This window comes from Sciurus vulgaris, assembly GCF_902686455.1.
Source record: "Sciurus vulgaris genome assembly, chromosome: 3".
In the NCBI taxonomy this organism is placed as follows: Eukaryota; Metazoa; Chordata; class Mammalia; order Rodentia; family Sciuridae; genus Sciurus; species Sciurus vulgaris.
The window spans coordinates 174,958,391-174,965,676 of record NC_136463.1 but is presented as its reverse complement, the minus strand read 5'-3'; positions in this window follow the sequence as shown (position 1 = coordinate 174,965,676).

Genomic DNA, 7,286 nt, shown 5'->3' with positions numbered 1-7,286 from the left:
GCGTGGATGTGGGGGAAAAGGCACACTTTTATATTGCTGGCGGAGCTGCAAATGGTGCAGCCACTCTGGAAAGCAGTATGGAGAATCCTCACAAAACTTGGAATGGACCCACCTTTTGACCCAGTTATCCCACTCCTTGGTTTATACCCAAAGGACCTAAAATCAGGATACTACGGTAACACAGCCACATCAATGTTTATAGCAGTTCCATTCACAATAGCTAGATTGTGGAACCAACCTAGATGCCCTTCAACAGATGAATGGATAAAGAAACTCTGGTATCTATACACAATGGAATACTATTCTGCCATAAAGAAGAATAATATTATGGCATTTGCAAATAAATGGAATTTATTTGGATGGAATTGGAGAATATCATGCTAAGCCAATCCCCAAAAACCAAAGACCGAATCTTTTCCCTAATAAGTGGAGAATGATATATAATGGAGGTGGGGGGATGGGGAATGAGAGAATAATGGGGGACCTTTAGAATATGTAGAAGGAAATGAGAGGGAGGGAGGTATGAAAAATGGTGGAATGAGACAGACATCATTACCCTATGTACATATATGATTACATGAATGGTATGAATCTACATTGTGTACAACCATAGAAACGAAATGACGTACCCCATTTGTGTACAATGAATCAAAATGCCGTCTGTAAAAATTAAAAGCTAAATTAAAAAAAAGAACCACAAAACAAATTGTAAAAGCAATGAAACATTATATGTCAAAAGATATCAAAGGAGTGATAAAGACACTTATCCAATAAAAATTCAAAGAGCTAAGTGATGAGTGGGTGTGAGGGCAGCCTGCTCATGACTTACATTGGAATGTTAGAGGCAGACCAGGTAACTGATCCTTTATAGCCATCAGCAGTCTAGATTTGATCTGTGCATTAGATAACCAGTCTCCATGGAAAGAAGAGAAAGATTTAGAACGGGTCTCATGGCACTGCTCAGGGAACTAAACAGCGGGTTACCTAGACAGAAGGCCCTGGGACCAATAACTAGGGGGCTAACCTGTGATGTAGCCAAAATTTATCCACAAATTTGTTAAACTTTTTGCATAGGATGTCAGAGTTTCGTTGAGCTGTCCTGCAGGTTGTCCTTGGAACACTTGAACCTCTAACGAATCCTTAGAATGAATACCAGACTGGCCCTGTGCAGAATCTGGTGAAGTCCTTGGAAATTCTGAAATGACAGACATATTAGAAAAGGTCATGATTGAAAGGTTGCAAGTGAATAGTTATGACATGCATGTTGTGTCCGCCAAATCCATATGTTGAAACCCTAACTCCTAATGTGACGATATTGGTAAAAGAACCTCTGGGAGGTGATAAAGTCTAGATGAGGTCCTGAGGTTGAAGCCTCAATGGTGGGATCTTTGTCCTTATGAGAAGAGAAAGAGACCAAGAGAGGAGAGTACTCTCACCTTTGCTTTCTCTCTCTGCCCGAAGTGAGGACATGGCATGAAGACAGCCATCTCCCAACCTGAAACAGGGTCATCATCAGTCACTGAACCTGCCAGCACCACCCTCCAGAACTGTGAGAAGTGTGTGTCCTTCAAGCCACCCAGTCCGTGGTGTTTGTTACAGCAGCTTGAATGGACTAAGACACACATCAGTTCCAAACACCCCGGGAAAGGGACTGAATGTCCTTGAGGTTTTCCAAAAGGAAATGAAGACGTGGTCCTGCTTGACAGGAAGAAAGACTTCTGTTCCCAGTTTTCCAGCTAACTTGACAGTGAGATGGGAGTTTTAACGTTGTTGGCGTTTTAATCCTCACAGCCGGGCGGGGGAGGAGGAGGCAGTTCTGACCCACACGGGGCTTGGAGGGCACCTGGGTCGCTCCTCCCAGGCCACTGCCATTCTCCTCCTCCAGCTCTGAAGGAGCCTAGGCTTTGACGTCAACCGCGGGTGAGTCATCCTTCCCCGGGGCCGGCTGGGATGGGCAGGCTCTTTGCAGCAGCGATTTTGTTAGTCATTCACAAAAAAGCATATTGGAAAAGCTGGAGGGAAATGCTTGGATGAACAAGTGATTAAATTTCTATTTTCACGCCTGAGAATCCGCTGGCTTGCTCACAAAAGCAGCCTCATCCAGCACCAGGGCCCCTAAGGGCACCTAGGTAAATACTGTGGACTGATTGATAAAAGGATCTGCTGGGTCCTTGTAAATCTCGGTGTCGAAACTGAATTTTCACATATGATTATGTGGCTGGTAGATATGGCTTTGTGCCTGTTTAGTCCTCTGCGCTGAGGAATGTCAACTCGGATTGATCCGATTTACATAAAGAGGTTAGTGGCTTTGCTGGCCCCCCTCTCAGGAACATTTTGAAAGGAAAATGAACGAGGCTGTTTTGGAGCTTCATCTGCAGGGATCCATGGGGAAATCGAGGGAGGGGGCGTTGAGCTGTGATCTAACTGCGATTTTGTGTTGTGCTCCAGGAAGTCCTCAGCAATCATTCAATTTCTTTTGAAAACCTGTTAGGGAAAAGAATAAACCTGTCTCCTTACCTGTCAGAAATGTAGGGGAGGGGACCAATCGAGAGTGAAGGGGAAGAAAGAGCATTAGTCCTAGATTGCTCCAGCCTGAGATAGGATGTATCATTGCTTTGCCCCTAATTAACTGATAAAGAATCTGAGCCCCAGAGAGGCCTGTGAATTAATTAAGACCGTGAAATCTGGGGACAGCGGTCCAAGCTTTCTTCTCGTGATTCCCCTCAACAGATCTCCATGGGTTTACATCCCCGAGGACTCTTGCATTTCTTAGCCCTTAGCTCCAACCACATACACAAATGTGGTCTGCCTTAAACCCTCACTTAAAAGCCAAGTAGGAGCAGGCTGATGCATGCCTGTAATCCCAGCCACTTGGGAGGCTGAGGCAGGAGAATTGCAAGTTCAATGCCAGCCTCAGCAACTTAGCAAGACTTTAAGCAGCTGTTCCAAAATAAAAAGTAAAAAGGGCTGGAGGTGGGGCTCATTGGTTAAGCGTTCTTGAGTTCAATCCCCAGTACCACCTCCCCAACCTGTCCCCCCAAAAGAAAACCAGGTAGGTATTTCACATTTCCTATCCAAACTCAAACTCACAACTTTCCCTGCACACCTGCTCTTCCATGGTCTCCCTTAAGAAGAGCCACTCTCTGTAGTTCTCTAAGCCCCAAAGTCTAGGAGCCATCCGTCTCTCCTTGATGCCTCTGTTCTTCTCACCCCTTCAAATTCATGATGAAGACAAATTCTCTATCATTGCTCTTCTCTGCACATCTACTGCCAACACCCCAGTAGAAACCCTGATTATATCTCATGGTCTCCCAGAAGCAGCTCATGACCTCTCTTCCGTCACTCCTAACTCCTGTGATGTTCATCTCCAAACACAAGCTCACATGAAAATCTAAAAATTTTAGTCAGGCAATTTTAACTTTGTTCCTTGCTTTTGAATGTCCCTTGGGTTCCCACCGTCCTAGTGATGGCAGAAGAAAGACCCATCTTGACAACAGGTGCTTCTGTGGTCTGGCAGCCCAATTCCTCTTTCTCCTCCTGGCTCCTGCCTCTCTCAGTCCCTCCAAAATGCCCACCTCCTCCTCCGACTCAATCTTTGCACTTGCTATTTCTCTCCTGGAATTCCTTCTCTCCTAGAAGTTCTTCCCAGAGTGCCTCTTTTTCTCCTTAGCCCCACCTGGAAGGTCTCTCCCTGGGAAGCCACTTCTGGACCCCTCCTTCACCCCTCTGCCACCATACTTGTGTATCGCATCACTGATTCCTTGGTAAAATCAATCACACACTGAAATCATCCAGCTTATTTATTTACTTGTATATACTATTTCCATCTCCCGGCCTCTTTCTAAGGAAGTTGTGAGCCCTGCGTGGTCCACGGCCTTGTCTGTCTTCAAGTATGCCATGGTGGTTAAGCTCTTCACTCAAGAGATTTCCTGTATGCAAAGCCCAGCTTTGCCACTTGCTAGGTGTGTGATCCTGGGGGACATCCTTTAACCTCTCCCTTGTCTATATTCTTTTTGGTAAAATGATGGCGGTCAGAGTCGCTGCCTCCTACTGCTTTGTGAAAAGGTCGCTGCCCATGGGACATCTCTGGCACTACGGCAGACCTCAGTGAGCCTCAGCTGCCTCTGTCCTAAACACTTAGTCCCTGCTTAACACACATTTGTCCAATGGACCGACACATTCATTCTATTTATTCAAGGGAAGCATCTGCTGGGGGAGAGTTTTAGAGCCCACTTGGAAAGGGGCTCCTGCCTGGGGGGGGGGGGGTGTGGAGCATCATCACCCTCCCTGTGTGGAGGCTGCTGGAGGGAGCGGAAGGTACGTTGACATGGAAAGCAAGAATTGTAGAAGCCAGAGTTTATTTTGTGCTTACTCTGTGTCAAGTACTATGACCCATTTTTCTCTCATAATGACTGAAACGTTTCATGTGAAGTTATATCAGGAAATATATCCCACGGCTACTCCTTGCCCCAACCTTGCTCGGCCTACAGAAGCTGTGGGAGGTCATCCTGTCTGAGCACTCCTTACCTTCTGTTCCCAGGCCTCCTTGGGATCCACCCATCCTCAGCTCTCAATGGAAACTCCATTTCCTTAGAGGGGCCTCATCTGGCCCTGACAGAATGTTCCAGACCTTCCTGTCTTACATGCCCCCTGTGCCAGTGATCCTCCTTTCTGGCAGTTGTCACGCTTACATTGATTTACATGATGGTTCGATTAATCTGTCTTCCTAATTAGAGGGCTAGTTGTGGGGCCAGGACTCTGGTTTTCTCATCCTGTTGTGGCCCGAGTCCAGCGACCCCCTTGGCCAATGATTGGCAAGCAGGAAATACTTGTTGAGTAAGTAAGTGGGTGTCAGTCCTGGGCAGAACACACCTCCTGCACGCTCGCTGTGGCTCTTTGGAAATGGAAAAATGAAAAGGCAAGTTCTATTTGAATTAAAAATCTGTGTTTATTACCACCCATGCTTTTTACTTCCTTCCTGGCTGAATTTAACCCCAGGTAATGATGCTATACCAAGGTTGCCATAAGCGCTAAACAGAAAGAGAAGTTACTCATACAGGAAAGGAAATGGAAGAAGACAGCAGTGGTAAGTGACAGATACAACCGAGACTCTCTCTAGAATGTTCAAACGTTATTGTATTAAGAATATTTAACAAAAAAAATCATAAATAATCTTTTCTTCTATGAAACTAAGCAGACACATTCTCACGAGGCTCCTGTGCAGTTACCTGTGTGCTCATGAGCCCTGATAGAAGAAAAACTTGAACTCTTTTTCCAAAATTTAAATTAAAGAGAAATTCAATGGATGTCACCAAACCTACAGATGAACAAAATAGGGTCTGATGGGGGTATTATTTCTGAAGAGTCTGGCTCAACAACATCAACAACAAAAACAGGGAAATTTAAAATCAAAGACACTCTAAGAATTAGTATTGGAATGATCACTTGATGAGAAAGTTCATGCAGCACTTCATGATTCTCATTATCATAAGACTTTAATTCATTGTGAGCCATACTAATGGTTGACAACTTTTGATTATTTATGCCCATGTTTTCCACTAGGGCTTATTAGGAAATTAGCTGGAAGTCTGATGGAATGCAGAGTAACAATAAATAAAAAACAATCCCTGCTGATGGTAACATCTTCAGAGATGGCAAAAGTTGAGAAATAATCAAAAGAAGCTATTGTTTCGTCCACTCCATTGATGGCTTATGAAATGCAGATGTGCATCGAGGGGAGAGATCAGAGCCCTGTAATTGTAGCTCCAGAAATTCAGAGAAGAAAACATGACAGATTTGAATTCAAAGAGAAATCAGAAGACATTTATCAAGTCTGATCACAAAGAGACCTATTTCAAACATAATATAATGCTAAAGGTCTTGACTGGAATTTGACTTTTTTGTAGCCTTTGAAAAGTGAATATTTCAATCAGGGATAAGATTTTTCAGAAAGGCCTATGAAAGGTATATTTACCATTTAGGATTAGATGTCAGCACAATAAACTGAAATAACGTTTTTGACGAAGTTACTAGAAGGTCTCTTAATATGAATTGGCATCCAGAAGAAAGTTTACATGAGAAATCGCTTCTGAACTAGTGTCCAACCCCCCCAAAAACAGCTTATATGAAAAGCAGGAAACAGAAGAACAATAAAAATAAAAATGAATATAAAAATGAAGAACTTTTGAATAGGGAGTCTGACATTCACCACCCATTTTTTTCTTTTTTGTTATAAAAGTTTTCTTTCCACCATTTTTCCTTCTACATAACTTACAGTTCTCCCATTCTTCTCTGACTCCTCACAACCCCCAACCCCATTATACATCATTCTCCACTTATCAGGGAAAACATTCAGCCTTGGGTTTTTTGGGCTTGGCTTATTTCACTTAGCATGATATTCTCCAATTCCATTCATTTATTTGCAAATGCCATAATATTATTCTTCTTTATGGCAGAATAACATTCCATTGTGTGTATATACCAGAGTTTCTTTATCCATTCATCTGTTGAAGGGCATCTAGGTTGGTTCCACAATCTAGCTATTGTGAACTGAACTACTATAAACATTGATGCGGCTGTGTTACTGTAGTATCCTGATTTTAAGTCCTTTGGGTATAAACCGAGGAGTGGGATAACTGGGTCAAAAGGTAGGTCCATTCCAAGTTTTCTGAGGATTCTCCACACTGCTTTCCAGAGTGGCTGCACCAATTTGCAACTTCACCAGCAATATAAAAGTGTGCCTTTTTCCGCACATCCACACCAACATCTATTGTTTGTGTTCTTGATAAAAGCCATTCTAATTGGAGTAAGATGAAATCTTAGAGTTGTTTTAATTTTGCATTTCTCTAATTACTACAGATGTTGAATAACTTTTTCATATATTTATTAATTGCCTGTATGTCTTCTTCTGTAAAGTGTATGGTGGAGTGAGACAGACATCATTACTCTATGTACATGTATAATTACACGAATGGTATGACTCTACATCACGTACAACCATAAAAACAAAATGACGTACCCCATTTGTGTACAATGAATCAAAATGCAGTCTGTAAAAAATTAAAATATAAATAAAAAAGTTTTCTTTCTTCTTTTTATTTTCTTTTAATTTTTTGATTTATACAAGCAGTTCAGAAACTTCATTTCTATTACAGAAATTTATCTCTTTGAACTCCATAGACATGGAGGTCAATTTTGTTAAAATATATGTTCCTAGAAAAATTTTCACTTCATCTAGTTTTTAAAATGTATTTTTATAAAGACCTGCAAAGTGATCTCACTTCAAA